Source organism: Salmo trutta, chromosome 20 (assembly GCF_901001165.1).
Source record: "Salmo trutta chromosome 20, fSalTru1.1, whole genome shotgun sequence".
NCBI classification, from domain to species: Eukaryota; Metazoa; Chordata; class Actinopteri; order Salmoniformes; family Salmonidae; genus Salmo; species Salmo trutta.
The window spans coordinates 38,772,478-38,790,905 of NC_042976.1; the positions used below are offsets into that span (position 1 = coordinate 38,772,478).

Genomic DNA, 18,428 nt, shown 5'->3' on the forward strand with positions numbered 1-18,428 from the left:
TGCCTCCTGTGACTGCATCTGGGTCTTGTCTTGTGCCTTGATAGGGATAGGTTGTTGTCCTGGCACCACACTGCCAGGTCTCAGCCTGTAGGGAGGAGGTCAGTCTCATCGTTGTCAGTGATCAGGCCTACCACTGTGTCATCAGCAAACTTAATGATGGTTTTGGAGTCATGTTTGGCCACGCAGTCGTGGGTGAACAGGGAGTACAGGAGGGGACTAAGCACGCACCCCTGAGGGGCCCCAGTGTTGAGGATCAACATGGCAGATGTGTTGTTGCCTACCCTTACCACCTGGGGGTGGCCCGTCAGGATGTCCAGGATCCAGTTGCAGAGGGAGGTGTTTAGTCCCATGGTCCTTAGCTTATGATGAGCTTTGTGGGCACTATGGTGTTGAATGCTGAGCTGTAGTCAATGAACAGCATTCTCACATAGGTGCTCCTTTTGTCCAGGTGGGAAAGGGCATGCGTCATCTGTGGATCTGTAGGGGCGGTATGCGAATTGAAGTGGGTCTAGGGTTTACAGGATGATGGTGTTGATGTGAGCCATGACCAGCCTTTCAAAGCTCTTCATGGCTACTGACGTGAGTGCTACAGGGCGGTAATCATTTAGCCAGGTTACCTTCGCTTCCTTATGCACAGGGACTATGGTGGTCTGCTTGAAACATATAGGTATTACAGACTCGGTCAGGGAGAGGTTGAAAATGTGAGTAAAGACACTTGCCAGTTGGTCCGTGCATGCTTTGAGTACATGGCCCCGCAGCTTTGTGAATGTTGACCTGTTTAAAGGTCTTGCTCACATCGGCTACCGAGAGTATAATCACACAGTTGTCCAGAACGGCTGGTTATCTCATGCATGCTTCAGTGTTGCTTGCCTCGAAGCGAGCATGAAAGGCATTTAGCTCATCTGGTAGAGTGGCCTCACTGGGCAGCTCGCAGCTGGGTTTCCCTTTGTAGTCTGTAATAGTTTTCAAGCCCTGCCACGAGCATCAGAGCTGGTGTAGTAGGATTCAATCTTAGTCCTGTATTGACGCTTTGCCTGTTTGATGGTTCATCTGAGGGCATAGCAGGATTTCTTATAAGCGTCCGGATTAGTGTCCCACTCATTGAAAGCGGCAGCTCTAGCCTTTAGCTCAGTGTGGATGTTCCCTGTAATCCATGGCTTCTGGTTGGGATATGTACGTACGGTCACTGTGGGGACGACGTCATCAATGCACTTTTGGATGAAGGTGGCATATTCCTCAATGTCATTGGATGAATCCTGGAACATATTCCAGTCTGTGCTAGCAAAACAGTCCTGTAGCATTGCATCTGCGTCATCTGACCACTTCCGTATTGAGCGAGTCACTGGTACTTCCTACTTTAGTTTTTGCTTGTAAGCAGGAATCAGGAGGGTAGAATTATGGTCAGTTTTGCCAAATGGAGGGCGAAGCAGAGCTTTGTATGCGTCTTTGTGTGTGGAGTAAAGGTGGTCTAGAGTTTTTTTCCCCTCTGGTTGCACTTGTGACATGCTGGTAGAAATTTGGTAAAACGGATTGAAGCTTGCTTGCATTAAAGTCCCCGGCCACTAGGAGCGCCACTTCTGGATGAGCATTTTCTTGTTTGCTTATGGCCTTATACAGCTGGTTGAGTGTGGTCTTAGTGCCAGCATCAGTTTGTGGTGGTAAATAAACGGCTACGAATAATATAGATGAGAACTCTCTTGGTAGATAGTGTGGTCTACAGCTTATCATGAGGTACTCTATCTCAGGCGAGCAATACCTTTAATATTAGAAATTGTGCACCAGCCTGTTTTTTTACAAATAGACACAGATCCCCGCCCCTTGTCTTACCACACATAGCTTCTTTGTCCTGCCAATGCACGGAATACCCAGCCAGCTCTATAGTATCCGGGTCGTCGTTTAGCCACGTCTCCGTGAAACATAAGATATTACAGTTTTTTATTGTCCCGTTGGTAGGATATTCTTAATTGTACATCATCCATTTTATTTTCCAGTGATTGCACGTTAGCCAATAGTTCAGATGGTAGTGGAAGTTTACGAATTCTCAGAAGGCAGCTCGACCTCCACCCCCTTTTTCTCTGTCTTTTCTGCACGCAAATGACGGGGTTTGGGCCTGGTCTCGAGAAAGCAGTATATCCTTCACATTGGACTCGTTAAAGAAAAAATCTTCATCCAGTTCGAGGTGAGAAATCACTGTTCTGATGTCCAGAAGCTCTTTTTGGTCATAGAAGACAGTAGCAGCAACATTATGTATAAAATTAGTTAGGAGCCCGTAAAACGGCAGCCATCCCGTCCGGTGCCATTATTATTATTAATGATCATGCTGTTTAATCAGCTCCTTGATATGCCACACCTGTCAGATGGATGGATTATCTCTGCAAAGGAGAAATGCTCACTAACAGGGATGTTTAAAAAATTGTGCACAGAATTTGAGAGAAATAAGCTTTTTGTGTGTATGGAACACTTCTGGGATCTTTCATTTCAGCTCATGAAACATGGGACCAACACTTTACATGTTGCGTTTATATTTTTGTTCAGTGTACATCACCAAGTTTGGACACGCCTACTCATTCAAGGATTTTCTTTATTTTTACTATTTTATACATTGTTGAATAATAGTGAAGACAACAAAACTATGAAATAACACATATGGAACCATGTAGTAACCAAAAAAGTGTTTATATTTCCTTTAAAGTTGCCACCCTTTGCCTTGATGACAGCTTTGCTGTCTTAACCTTTGACTGGTACTGTATATATACAGTCTTTAGTGCCTATAGAAAGTGTACACCCCCTTGAACTTTTGCCACAGAGGTCATTTGAAAATCATGTCAAACCCTATTATTTTTTACTTCTGAAGTTATCCTTGCCTACACAAAGGGAGTGAATACTTTTATTTGCAGAATTGTTTTGGTCGAATTTTCTTTTCACTATGACATTATGGAGTATTATGTGTAGATCAATGACAAATTCAATCCCACTTTGTAATGCAAAATAAAATTGATTTAATTGTTATGTTTTGTATTTTTTTTGTCATTGATCTACACATAATACTCCATAATGTCAAAGTGAAAAGAAAATTCTACCAAAATAATTCTCAAATAAAATGTGTAAATATAATTGTTGCATAAGTATTCACTCCCTTTGTGTAGGCAAAGCTAAATTCAGAAGTCAAATTTGTCTTAACTAATCATATAATAAGTTATATAGATTCACTCTGTGAAATAATTGGGTTGGACATGATTTTCAAATGACTACCCTTTCCTCAGTCCCCCACATCTGTAAGGTCCCTCAGTCAAGTATTGAATTTCAAGCACAGATTAAACTACAAAGACCAGGGGGCTTTTCGAAAACCTCATAAATAAGGGCACTGATTGGTAGATGGGTAACAATAACAAATCAGACATTGAGTATATCTTAGAGCATGGTCAAGTTAATAATTATGCTGTGGATGATTTATTAAACAACCCAGACACATCAAATATCCAGTCATCCTTCTGACCTGAGCTGCAGGACAGGATGGAAACTGCTTAGGGGTGTCACCATGAGGTCATTGGTGACTTTAAAACAGCTACATAGTTATGTTGCTGTGCTGGGAGAAAACTAAGGATGGATCAACAACATTGTAGTGACTCCAGTAGCTGCTCCAGTTTCAACTGTTCTGCCTGCGGCTTTGGAACCCTGACCTGTCCACTGGACGTGCTACCTTTTCCCGGACCTGCTGTTTTCGACTCTCTCTGTCTACCGCACCTGCTGTCTCTAACTCTGAATGATTGGCTATGAAAAGCCAACTGACATTTACACCTGAGGTGCTGACCTGTTGCACCCTCTACAACCACTGTGATTATTATTATTTTGACCCTGCTGGTCATCTATGAGCGTTTGAACATCTTGGCCATGTACTGTTATAATCTCCACCCGGCATAGCCAGAAGAGGACTGGCCACCCCTCAGAGCCTGGTTCCTCTTTAGGTTTCTTCCAAGGTTCCTGCCTTTCTAGTGAGTTTTTCCTAGCCAACGTGCTTCTACATCTGCATTGCTTGCTGTTTGGGGTTTAAGGCTGGGTTTCTGTATAGCACTTTGTGACATCAGGTGATGTAAAAAGGGCTTTATAAATCAATTTGATTGATTGATTGATTGATTGATTGACTCCACAAGAATTACCTAAATGACAGAGTGAACAGAATAATCAAATATAATAAAAACATATTCCAATAATGTATATGTATGCCACAATGCACTAAAGTAATAATGTATATATATGCAACAAGGCACTAAAGTAATAATGTATATATATGCAACAAGGCACTAAAGTAATAATGTATATGTTTGCAACAAGACACTAAAGTAATAATGCAAAAAAATGGCAAAGGGATGAACTATTTGGCTTAAATGCAAAGCCTTATGTTTGGGGAAAATCCAACACATCACTGATTTTCAAGCATGGTAGCGGCTGCATCATGTTATGGGTATGCTTGACATCGGCACAGACTGGGGAGTTTTTCAGGATGAAAAGAAACGGGATGGAGCTAAGCACAGGCAAAATCCTAGAGGAAAACCTGCTTCCTAGAGAAAAAACGGCTTTACACCAGACACTGGGAGAGAAATTCATCTTTCAGCAGGACAATAACCTCAAACACAAGGCCACATCTACACTGGAGTTGCTTACCAAGAAGACGGTGAATGTTCTGGAGTGGCCAAGTTACAGTTTGGATTTAATCTGTGTGGTAGGTTAGGCATTGAAAAACAGAAGAATATGCAGCAAAGTACCTACTGTAAAATATGGTGGTTGAACTTTGATGTTATGGGGCTATTTTCCTTCCACTGGTCCTGGGGCCCTTGTTAAGGTTAATGGCATCGTGAACTATACCAAGTACAAGGACATTTTAGCCAAAAACTTGGTTGCCTCCTGGCCAGGCTGACACTTGGCCGCAAGTGGATCTTCCAGCAAGACAATAACCCCAAGCACTAATCAAAATCCACAAATAAATTATTAATTGACCACAAAATCAACATTTTGCAATGGCCATCTCAGTCTCCAGACTTGAAACGCATTGAAAATTCTGTTTGAAGGAATGGTCTAAGATCCCTCTCAATGTGTTCTCCAATCTCATAAAACATTTTAGAAAAGTCACAAGGTGAGGTATTGAAAGGTATTGAAAACAGTGTTGCCAAACATTTTGAGGCTCTTTTTGCAACAAAAAAATGTATTACTTTTCAACAAATCTCTTTCTCTGAGCAGTTGTATTAGTATAAAATAATATAATTTCATTATTTTTTTGAGTATAGCTCAGTATTTGTATTATTTATTTAATACCGTCATTTTTGCTCATCTTTATGTGTGTGTATGTGTGTGTGTGTGTGTGTGATTAAGTTCAGCATTTTAATTCATTAGCGAGAAGCCATATTTTTGATGTTTTGGTATTAACATTTACCCAATTCATTTGTCGAGATGCATTGGAGAAGATGTAAATACGATTGTAAAGTGGCGTAACTAGATGGTGGAAGTTGATGAAGTTGGTCAGGAAAGTCATGTTGACAGAACATCAAATCTCATTTGACAGTGCTGCGTTCCCTCTGTTGGGAGAAGGGGGTGTACCTTGTTCCTGTGGCAAGGTGTTTGTCTGCTCCTGTGTCACTCTGTGCGCGAACCCAGGGACCCCCGTGCTCATTTGGCGCTCACGTTCTCCATCTCGGCTTCCACATTATTAAAATCATCCCTCGGCGCTCCACCAAGAGCCTCTTTGTTGCTTGGCTGACGACGCTCGATTCTGTCAAGTCTTCACCAATTACAGTCTCAGGTACAATGGCCTATTCACAGGATCACAGCCCTTGACTGGTGTCGGGAGAGTGATTTGTGAATCATTATTCAGTCGCCTGTAGAGAACGTGATACCTGAGGAATGCAAATAATCTGCCAGCGAATAGACGGCTAGGCTCCTAAAAGTGACAAACTACAGCTGTTATTATCCCAGATTGAATTCTTTTCCCTACTTGGAGAGGCAGTCATCTCCTTGGCTTTCGAGTTTGAGTTTCCACTAAATGTACATTTTTCCCTTCATGAGAAGTGGTGACCAGCTCATAGTGGCGCCTGTCAAATCCTCAACTCTAGTTTAAGTGCATCACAGCCTCTGTGTTAGCAGGAAGTGAAATATTGGTTGCAGATAGATGGTTATGCTTATTGCCGAGAGAATACACTGATGGTCTGCCCTGAAGCACGTTTGGCATCACTCAGTAAGACAAATCAAATGATCAAACGAGAATCCAAGCGACCGCAGCTGTTATGACGCTGCAATGACTTTTTCCAAAAGTTGGAATTCTTCTCCGATATTTAGCATTGATTGTATTGTTCAGTTGTAAGTGGTAGAAAGACACCAGAGATTGATTGACTGAACCAGTGATCCAATAGTTAGACGATAAACGGGTGACATTGTTATTAGAATAGCTGTGGTATTGAGGTTGTGCGGTCACTCCCAGCCTTTGATTTCTTATAGGTTTTGTAAACAGGAAACCAGGATTACAGATAATGACGGGCCTTTAGAATCAATCCAGAAGCCTGGGAGCTCTCTCTGTCGGGCCCAATGTGTGAAAATGGGTCTGTGTGATGCTGCTCGTTGGGCTTCGTCCAATCCCAGGCCAGGCTGTAAACGCGTGGGGCTAATCTCATAATTATCCGACCCCCCCCTCACACCCCCACCCCCCCACTGTTCTGGCAGAGAGTTACCATTAACTGTGAGGATATCTTTGTCCTGCAATGTCAGGTCTCCCGCTGAGTCACAGGGCAGAAAAACACTCTTAAAAGGGATTTAAGGGAAGTGAATGACTAAGACGTTCATAAGTGGGAATACTATACTTACATACATCCTCCAGGCCTTAGGGCAATTACTGGACTGAATACTAACTGTTTGAAATAAATCGAATTGTACTTAACAGTAGAGCTGTAACCTTGGAGTGAATTTGGGGTAAACCGCTGTCACATTAACCATGATAATTGTCAACAATCTGCTTTTTCTTTATGGGATATCATTGCTTGTATCCATACCTACGCATGACATGGCAAACTTATTCCTGACCTGGGAACTTATTAATAAGGCAAACTCGGTAACAAAGTGAAAGTGTGCAATCACAGCGCGACCTTGGGAAGGCAGTGTTCCGAAACGACACGGTAAACGGGCACGGCAGTTCTCTCATGAATATGCATAGGCCAGCCGACAGATAACAAACGCTGCTCTGTTCTGTCCTGTCAGTCAACACCATGAAGCTCCAACCTGCCTGCGTTGTTGTGTCTACTGTCCAGGTTGGTGACAATCAAGGAGTGGGTGGACAGTCACGGCCCCGGGGGCGCTGGTCATCCCCTTCAGCGGAGGAGTGGAGAGTCTCCTGCAGGACATGAGTGAAGAGGAGATTGAGAAGTGCTGCACCGAGCACAAGACTCAGAGGTTAATTAGCATTCAGGCTCCTTTAATTGCGTGCGCTGATAGAATAATACATGGTAGAGTAATTACCATTATAAAGCAAGGATCCCTCTCTATACGGGAACAACTCAGTCAAAGGGTTTTCTTCTAAATTAAGTTTTTAACTGTCATCTGTCATCTACAGGTATAATTATAACTTGGGCATTTCGGGTGTATTGTTCGCATGTGAAAACGAGAAATCGTGACAGCAGATTTTTTTCCTCCTGAGCTCAGAGAGACGTTGGGATGAATTCTTAAAGGTGCTAAATGAGACGGCAAGCGTGACAATGAATTGTTTTAAATCCCTGGAGAATGAAATGTTCAATGTTGACCCTATTTTAGTTATTCAATGAGTTTATGTATTGGAATTGATGTGGTCTTGCCACAGACGTGAACTTTGGCTACGAATCAAAGCACCACTAAAATATCCTCAGAGACCTAGCATTTACAGCACCACAAACAACATGGAAACTAACATTGCTTTCACCCTGCTTATTCCGACAGCGTTCTGACAAGGATCATCAAAGCTGGCTATGGAGCCCTACAGTTGGAGTACTTCTTCACAGCTGGACCAGATGAAGTCCGTGCGTGGACCATCCGGGTAAGACCCTGCCCCCGCGGCCGGCCGCGCCGCGTACCGTTCCACCCTGCTGGCATCCAGCCTGATATCAGCCACTTTCAACTTTGTCATGGTCCGGCTTTAGCTAGTCATTACAGACCAAGGATAACTTCAATTACTGTTGAGCTGCTGAACAGTGAAAGTGGGGGCTACTTTGATTGAGGAGGGCAACAATTGATTTTGGCCATTACTTCCTGAGAATGTTTCCATCCCGTGCAGATCTGCCTGCCCTCCTCCTGCCGCGGGAGATAAGGGGCCCTAGCATTGTGCCTGCCTAATCTGTGTGACGGGGGTTGTCTGTGCTGAAATTGATGTGGTTTTTTATTCAACCGTTTGTGGGTCTTGCTGGGGGGCTCCTCCTCTCTGTGTCTCAGTTTACTGAGCCCGCTGAGAGCCTGGGTGACACTGAATCACAGGAGGATTTACATCGATACAGATGTTGGCTCGGCGCACTGGTATTGTGCAAATGTTAAAAGGGATTAAGAGCGGTCATAATACGCTTTTAACCTGTCAGGAGTTGCATTCTGATTCGCTAGTCGATCTGTGTAAGGAACGTGAGCAGTTTATTTTTTATTTTTTTATTTTTTACAACTAACTCAACTGAAAGTATGTATGTTATTAAGAAAACGTTTTAGGTTGATAATAAACAGAACACTTTATTTGGGTGACATCATAGTGGTTAAATATATGAGCCACCTCCACCCGACCATGAGTGATGTCCTCAGTGTGTTTAGGAAAGTAACAGAACTCCTCCAAGCATCTTTCCTATGGGCTTGTCTGCTTTGACGTAACTGATTACAGCTAGCCTTGATTGTGTGTGAGGCGTTTAGTCAGGTAAGCATCAGTGAGTAGCTATATTAACCCAATACATCTTACATTGTAAAAACGACACTCTGTAACGTGGCGCTGCTAAGCCCTTTAGCATGCTTTATTAGGCAGCCTCGAGGTGACTATTATCTATCAGGGTGCTCTGCGTAGCTGTTAACTACTATGACGTGTACCTCTTGTAATGCGCCATAGGACAAAATCAGCCCCTAATCTATTTTTCTCCACCTAGACAAACCGTGATGCTGATTAATGGTAGTTAAACTTACAAGCACTCCGTCAATGAGATTGCATAGGGATGGTAATGTATTGGAGTCATTAAATGCGCATCATTCTTTTGGCATGAAATATGTCGACCCCAACCTGATTATATGCATAATTAAAAGTGCTCCGCCGTTTTGGAGCACAGTGCTACAGAGCAGAGAGAGAGAGAGGGAGAGGAGAGGAGGTCGACAGGCGCAAGTCATAATGATGCCGAGCAGGGATGTCACTTATTTGGGTCATTTGTCATTTTCCCAGGCATTATTTCAATGCATATAAATTGCGTATTTTATCAGCGACCGTTGTGACTTTTGATGCTAAATGGGATTTAATGTAGGAAGAATTTATAAAAGTTAGGGGGGAAAAAACGGTTGTTTTTTTGTTCTTGGAGAAAAACAACCAATTTCATATTTTCCGTGGTCATTCTGTTATAATGTTGGTTCCGTTTAAATTCGAATGTATATTCTATAAAGGGATCCTTTATATTTCCTTTCAATCATCTGCTATGAATACATTTTGAGGAAGTTCAAACATGACAAAGGGGATATTCCGCATACACTGTATATAAAATGTAGTGAAAGTTTCCATTTCAAAATGGTCAGGTATGATACAGCCAGGTCAATACAGTGAGTATCCCGCTGCAACACTGCCTCTCTCCCTCTCTGACGATCTGAGGCCGGAGCAGCAACCCACAATGAGGGAAGATTGCTTGGACAGAAATCAATAGCACCACGGAATCAGAAACTGCTGGTGGGCATTGATAGCAGCGCAGGCTCCTTATCGGCCTCAAGGCTACTCTAGCAAGGCACAACCGTGTGACGTGCTATCCAAAAATCAGGAGCGAGGCAAGAATACCCCCAACACACCCCCTACCCATGCTCACTTCACCATCCCCCCTATCAAACAGCATGTCAGTCCTGGGCTGAAATCCATCTTCACCAAAACAATTAATTTACCTTGTGTGTCCTTTCTCTTTCTTCCTCCTGACAGAAAGGAACCAAGGCTCCACAGGCAGCCGGCGAGATCCACACGGACTTTGAGAAGGGCTTCATTATGGCTGAAGTAATGGAATTTCGAGGATTTTAAAGAGGGAGGCAGTGAGAACGCTGTCAAGGTGAGCCGTCAGGGTGCAGACGAGGGAAGTCTCCTGTGATCAGTGGAGCTGACAGTCACCACACTGCTCGCACTGCAAACACGCTTCACCTTTAGCCAGAGGAAGAAATTACTGCACGCACTCCGCCAGCGCCCCTGACAAGCCAATGGATTCTGTCTCTAAACACTGCCATTCTTCTCCTGCGGCACATATCTTTATCACAATCTGTTTTAACAGGCTCACGGTAGGCCTTTCTTATACCTCAGACCAGCCTCTCAGAGGAAGCTCTCTGTACCCCACAAGGCCACATCTATAGAGCAGACCGTTAGCTTGGCACTTTTTGCGACAGTGATATAAAGAGCCAAGTTAAAGAAAGGGTGAAATTCTTTACATCGGGACTGTTGCACGGATGAACAGCACATAAATCTGGGCTGCGTATCTTATTTTATTACTGCCAAGGTTTGTTTTGACCTTGTTACTGGGCTGTGGCTTCTACATGGGCGCTGCTCTGTCCAATATAATCACTGTGTTTCATGGGGAATTTGAGAAGACTACAACGTTGTGATTAAGTGCAGCAGGCAGTGTCACGGAATGCTGTAATGTTTTTTTTCTTCTCCCTCTGTGAGTGTGTGCTAATGTTCAGGGTAACTGTAAAACATTGGCCTCATCTGTAACACCTCTCACCCACCTGGTTGAGGTAATGCTATTTGTTCTTGCTTTTTTTCTTCTTCTTCTCTCCCCCAGAAGAAAGCTCGGGGCAAGGAACAACATTCCAAAGTGTTCCATGTCACACAATGGATTGGAGCAATTTCCCGACGCCCAGCGTGACTTAGCGTGTCTGATGCTGTTGGTTTGTCTTGTATGGTCCTGCCATTGAAACGGCAGGACATGAATGTGCCGGTGTCAGTGGTTAGCACGCGTCTGTAGGAAGTGCCTCTATTGGTTTACCTCCAGAGCCTTGACTGGCATCTGTTATTATAGTGTGTACAAAGCACTTCCAAGGGCTATTATGTAGATAGTCTTGGTACTTAAGCTTCAAACGCCATTAAACTTGACCACCAGCCAATAGTTGTTGATGAGATCAAACCATGATGTAATTGGATACTTTTTACCTGTTAAATTGTCCCGGGTTCTGTTTAAAATGTAGCAGGTCTAAAAAAAAATCTTTCACCAATGGAATATATGGATTAAACAATTAGGGATGTGGACAAAGTGGAAATCAGAGTATCAGATGCTAATCCCTTCTAAATCCTGTGCAGGAGATGTGTGATTAGCACTGGCAAGCAGTGAGAGCTTGCCCTACTAACTCATATTATCACCAAGTAGATCTCCTCAGCTCACTCAATGGCCAGCCAAATCCTCTGTCTGGCAGATACTTATACACTACATAACTTGCCCTATAGGGATCCACATTGGAAATAAAAAAATACATTACCAGAATATTACATTCAATATTTCACCTCAGGTCTTTGTAAAATGTATATAATTCAGCTGTAATGTATTGTTGGTTACTACTTCCTAAAGTGTCAGTAGAGGGGAAATGTGCCGGGCTCTGGGGGTTTGAACGCTGATGTTATGGAAGCCTGACGGACCTCCCGAGTGGCGCAGCGGTCTAAGGCACTACATTGCAGTGCTTGTGGCGTAACTACAGCCAGGTTCGATCCCAGGCTGTATCACAGCTGGCTGTGACTGGGAGATCTATGATGTGGCGCACAATTGGCCCAGCGTCGTCCGGGTTAGGGGAGGGTTTGGCTGGTCGGGATTTCCTTGTTCCAATGCGCTCTAGCGACTCCTTGTGGCGGGCTGCGCGCCTGCAAGCTGACTCTGGTCGCCAGCTGGACTGTTTCCAAGGTTAAGCGAGCAGTGTGGGAAATAGCAGTGTGGCTTGGCAGCGTCGTGTTTCGGAGGATGCATGGCTCTCGACCTTCGCCTCTCTCGAGTCCGTAGGGGAGTTGCAGCGATGGGACAACACTGTAACTACCAATTGGGGAGAAAAAGGGGTAAAAAGTACAACCCCAAAAAATAAAAAATGGAAGCCTGACATCAGAGCCTCAGGTCCGGCTGCATGCTCTCTTCCTAATCCCTCATTCCCTTGGTACGCTGAGTGTACAAAACATTAGGAACACCTGCTCTTTCCATGACATAGATTTACCGGGCGAAAGCTATTGATACCACCTGTTAAATCATATATATGTATATATATATATGGTCACAGAGCGTTTCTGACTGCAGAATTAAGGCCAATGCTATTTATGCCAGTTGTGGGAATGGACTGTTTGAATAGGCTAGCGTATAGGGATATCACACTATTAGTAATCATATCTGCTTAAGCCAAGCTTGCTCCTCCAGATGGCTGCTTTCAAGTGCAAATGAACCAGTTAGACGTGTCTGGTTTAATACATACTCAGGAATCACAAATAGCCATTGATTTCCCCCCCCCTGTCTCCCTCTCCAAGCAGTGTTTCTGGTGCTATAGAGTCTGGATTAAATGGTCTCCTGAGCCTTTAAAGGGATATTGATTCTCCTAATTAATTGTGCTCTGTGCAGAACCAGAATGCATAAACCCGTCCGTATTAGCACTTCAAGTCAATTATTTTGAGTTTGCCCAGGAAGGGGAACAAACACATCTGATGTATACAAAAGAAATGTTGGAATTTATTTGGTTTCCTTCAGAAGTACGAGGATGCTATAATGAAAGAGCGTTATTAAAATGTTACTTGTACAATATGAATGGAAATTGACAGAGAAGAGGGTTATTCACTCAGTGGGATTCTAGACACCCCGTGATTGTGTGTGCGTGCGTGCGTGCGTGTGTGCATGCGTGCGTGTGTGCATGTGTGTGTGTGTGTAAGACAGTGAGATGATGTGCACGTGTGTTCATTGCTAATTTGCAATTTCTTGTTTTTCATAACTGTCTTTAATTAGGTGTTGTGTTTCTCTATTTTACAGGCAGCAGGGAAATACAGACAACAGGGAAAAACCTACGTTGTGGAGGACGGAGACGTTATCTTTTTCAAATTCAACACGCCGAACCTGCCCAAGACTAAGAAGTGACTCAGTCGCAGTCTGTCGTCGACCAGAATGGACTGTGCCGTTAGAGAATTCCTCTTTGTTTTAGACAGAATGAAGCTGGAGATTGATTGCTACCTGCCAAGTCGGCTCAGTCCTACCTACTGGCCACACTGCCACATTATCCCTGTTTATTTTCTGTCCAGGAGAATTCTATACAATCCCCCTTGCCAAAGCACAGGTCCACTAAACACTGACAGCTTTGCTATTTAAGATCAGGATGGCCCCCCCTCTCCAAATGGTAGGAGCATTTGAAGAAGAGTATTACTCTCTTGATACTTCATTAATCTCCATCACTGGTGCCAGGCCTGACACAGCTGACAGCAGGGACAATGCGACCTGCTCCTCTCCTCCTTCCAGAGATAATGCATGTTTTACAGTAGCCCAGATGTCTACACTCAATAAAACATTTGACAAAACCAGCCGGTGTGTGTTTGGGGATGTCTGTATTGACTGGCGCGGCATGCAGGCGGCGATAGTGGGTCCTGCTGGCAACTGATTACAGAATTAAAAGACACAGTTGACAGTGGCTCTGGCAGAGAGGGGACAGCCATAATTGTATCTGTAAAGTGATTCTTATTTTAGAGGGCTAAGTGTGGGATACTGATTATTTCATACAAGAGAATTGGTCAGGTGAAATTGTGTTTGAATTAACCTTTCCTCTCCATGGTTATTCCTGCTCTCATTTGAGTCCTGGTATTCTGATATGTTCTGTATTTCAAGAGATTGCTTCTAAATGTGCACCCCATTATTATTGAGAGTGCCATTAGCTATTATCACAAAATGTAGGTATGCCTGAAGGCTGTTTTTGTCAAATTCTCCTGTGTCTCCATGCCACTGAGTGATAGGAGGACCAAACGTAACAACTAATCCAAAAAAAAACATCCATTCCAAAAGTCTTTATTTATATGAAATTCTGAAAAGTAAAAGGAAGTCACAATTCAGAAGCACAACCCCCAAACATTCCTAGTCCCACTGAAGTAGTGTTTTTCTCGCCTGTATACTTTGAGTGTAAGTGTTTTTGAGGCATTTATGCTGATGGAATGGTATGGCTGGAGCTGCGGACGGTGCTGCAAAGTGAGATTGCGTGCTCCACAGGAGTGAGAACACAGAGCGGATCAAGCTCCTTCCCTGAATATCTTGCCTCTATAAATACCCCCTCTCTGCAGAGAACAAAATGGCCTTCTGATGGAGGCACAAAGATTGAATAAAAATGGTCATTTCTCATGAAGGGTATTGCATGTACTTGCTTTAAAAGTCGTCGTTTACGAAACAAAGACTGCACAAGCACTATAAAGCCTGGTGTTTGGCATCGAAATAAAGTTGTATTACTATCTTCAAGACATAATTACCCCCCCCCCCCACACACAAAAAAAAGATCATATTTGATGGGGTATGTTGGGGGTGTGGAAAGTACCTATATAACATAAAGCATTGTAGGCATGCATTCCACAATGTATATCATAGACGCTATGTACTGTATGTTCTATATTCTTGTCCAAGTTGAGCTACTGGGGGTATTTTAGGTTAAAGGGATACTTTGGGATTTTGCCAATGAGGCCCTTTGTCTACTTCCCCAGAGTCAGATGAACTCATGCATACCATTTTTAAGCCTCTGTGCAGTTTGAAGAAAGTTGCCAACTAGCGTTAGTGCAATGACTGAAAGTTTATGGGTAACCAGTCACTGCGCTAACGCTAGTTAGCACTGGCTCACAAAACTACCACTAGCTTCCTTCATACTGAACACAGAGACATAAGAATGGTCTCCACGACTTCATCTGACTCTGGGGAAGTAGATAAATGGCCTCATTGGCAAAATCCCGGAGTATCCCTTTAATCATTGCCTGAGTGAAAACATGAGGTTTCTCCAGGGATTACAGTGGGGGCTAAAGGCATTCCTTCCCATTCTTTTTAGGCAAGAGGGGTGTTGTTGTTGTTAACCAACCCCCAAACCCCACATTGAGGCCTATTCAATAGTCATAAGGGCTTGGATTGACAAGTTGATCTCTGTGGTCTGCCTCCAGTGTTTTGTTTTTCATATAATGAAGTATCAGTACATTTCTTAGGAACAGTAATAAAGTTATTTAGAATTATGCAGATGTACCCCTTGAGACAAAAAACGATAAAAGTCTTCTGGTCTTTAATCATGTCATAAGTAGGCCATTTTAGGCTTTAATACCAACAAGCTGGCTATCAAAGAGTCAGAGCAGGGTACATTTGATCTCCTTTCTGTAAGGGAACTCCACATCTGCTTGTATACTGAGTGTACAAGGCATTAGAAACACCTGCATATTCCATGACATAAAGTGACCAGGTGAATCAAGCTATGATCCCTTATTGATGTCACTTGTTAAATCCACTTCAATCAGTGTAGATTAAGGGGGGGGACAGGTTAAAGAAGGATTTTTAAGCCTTGAGAAATTTGAGGCATGGATTGTGTATGTTTGCCATTTAGAGGGTGAATGGGAAATACAAACTATTGAAGTGCCTTTCAATGGGGTATGGTAGTAGGTGCCAGGGTTTTTTACTCTCAACAGTATCCCGTGTGTATCAAGAAATGTCCACCCCCCCCCCCCCAAAAGGACATCCAGCCAACTTGACACACCTGTGGGAAGCATTTGAGTCAACATGGAACAGCATTCCACTGGAACACTTTTGACACCTTGTAGAGTACATGCCCGATGAATTGAGGCTGTTCTGAGGACAAAAGGGGGGTGCAACTCAATATTATGAAGGCGTTCCTAATGTTTTGTACACTCAGTACAAAACATGGAACGAGGGAGAGTTCAGTTTGTTGTTTTGGAAAGTTTGTTGCAAAGCTTGTTGTTTTGAAAGTCTATTGAAAAATAATGGTTTATCGCAAGCTACCTTTTGAGTTTGGATCCTGCAATGTGGTTGGCATCAGTTGCTGGGACTGCTACTATCTGTCCAGTGATCCTGCCGACCAAGGCCGGGTCTGAGAACCTGCTTTGCGTAGCAGCTAGCCTAGCGATGCACTTAGCCATTGTGGCTGGGATAGTGGATTGTTCCAGGCTTGTGGCTGTCTAGATCCCTGCTGTTTGTTGTTTCCAGTCTTCCCTAAGAACTGCGAGGAGTAACAGCGTAAAGTATATTGCTACCATGACAAAGACCAAAGCCGGTGAGAGTACCGTACTTCTACAAGCAGTTGCTACCACAACAACAAAAATTGCTTCAAGTGTTGTGTCCAAATACTAGTGGAGTCAACTAATAAAAGAATAGATGACCTGACCAGAGAGGTCCAGGACCTGAAGAACAGTTTGAAGTTCTCCCAGGGTCAGCTCGATGAGTTTTAACATGAGAATGACAAGATGACAGCAATCTGTAAGTCATTGAGAGAGGACATCAGTTCTGTATGTGAATTCATGATAACAATGAGAGCAATCAGATTATCTCGAGGGACAATCAAGGTGGAACAACATTGTTGTGGACGGAATTGCAAAATCTCCACATGAGACCTGAACGGTGTCTGAAGACAAAGTGAGGGAAATGATGTCTGAGAAACTGAAGATGGACCACAGGAAGACTGAGGTGGAGTGCACCCACAGGACTGGAAAACCCACCACCAGCCCAGGTAACAGGCCCAGGCCTATAGTGTTCAAGTTCCTGAGGTTCAAAGACATGTTAGCAGTTCTAGAAAGAGCCAAGAACTTGAGAGGAACATACATCTTCCTCAATGAGGACTATCCTGAAGCTGTGTGCCAGAAGAGGAAAGAACTTCTCAGCCATGAAAGCTGCCAGAGTGCGTGGGGACATTGCTAACATCTGCTATGACAGGCTCATTGTCTACCCTCCCTCCGAAAAGCCTGGAAGAGATGAGAGTGCCAAGCCTATGGGTTCGTAGCTTCAGCCCCGTGGCGCACACACACACTGATTGTCATGACTCCTACCGAAGGTGGCCCCCCCTCCTGCTCGGGTGGCGCTCGGCGGTCGTCGACACCGGCCTACTAGCTGCCACTGATTCCCTTTTTGTTTTCCCCTTTTCGTTATTAGGTGCACCTGTTCTGAGTTGGGCTGATTAGCGGGCTTTATTAGCCAGTAGGCCCGCCTGCTCTTTGTGCGGGATTATTTCATTGTATGCTGTGCGTGGTGACACGCTGTTTGTTGTACATTTTTTGTGGTGCGTGTGTTTTGCACAAGCTGTGTTTTGTCCCTTGTGTTTGGGGCACTTTGTTTTGTAGTGCGCTCTGTGCGCTGTTTGGGTTGGCTTGTCGTTTAGTCATTGTACCTATTAAAGCCAATACCCTGAATCGCTGTTTTCCTGCACTTGATTCCTCGTCAGCAAACACCCACGCCTTACAGAATCCCGCACCAAGATGGAGTCAGCAGGAGCAGCTGACAACCCCCTTCCTTCGATGGAGGAACGTGTGCTCCATCACACCTCAGTCCTCCATCGGATTGGTTCCACGATGGACCAAATGATGGAGAGGATGGACCGATGGGAGAGGAGTGGTCTCCTCTCTCACCCTCCGGCTCCTCTGACTCTACCACCTTCTCATCCCACTGCGTCCGGCTCCGGCGCGCTTCGTCTTGCGCCCCCGAGGGAGTATGATGGAGCGGCAGCTGGGTGCCAGGGATTTCTGCTCCAGCTCGACCTGTACCTGGCTACCGTGAGACCTGCTCCCTCGGAGGAGGAGAGTGTGAGTGTCCTCGTTTCCTGCCTGACGGGCCGAGCTCTGGAGTGGGCCAACGCAGTCTGGAATGGTCCGGACTCGGCGAGGGACCACTATCCGGAGTTCACCCGCCGCTTTCGAAGCTGTGTTCGACCATCCCCCGGAGGGAAGAGCAGCGGGTGAGTGGCTGTTCCACCTCAGGCAGGAGACGAGGAGCGCGCAGGACTTCGCGCTGGAGCGGGGTGGAACGACAGGGTCCTGATAGATCATTACAGGTGTAGTCTCCGGGCGGACGTTCGCAGGGAGCTAGCGTGTCGGGACACCGCTCTCTCTCTCGATGAGTTGGTCGCCATGTCGATCCGACTGGACAATCTGCTGGCTGCCCGCGGGCGTTCGGAAAGGGTCCTGTCCGTTTCACCTCTGTGCACTCCCGCCCCTACCCCTATGGAGTTAGGGGGGGGCCGTACCGAGGGGTACCGGAGGA

General features: G+C 44.6%; 1 pseudogene; it reads left to right on the forward strand.

Annotated features, from left to right (window-relative positions):
• LOC115156371 (obg-like ATPase 1) overlaps window positions 1-13,735 on the forward strand; it is a 68,027-nt pseudogene extending 54,292 nt beyond the window's left edge.
• Window positions 13,736-18,428: the final 4,693 nt, after the last annotated feature.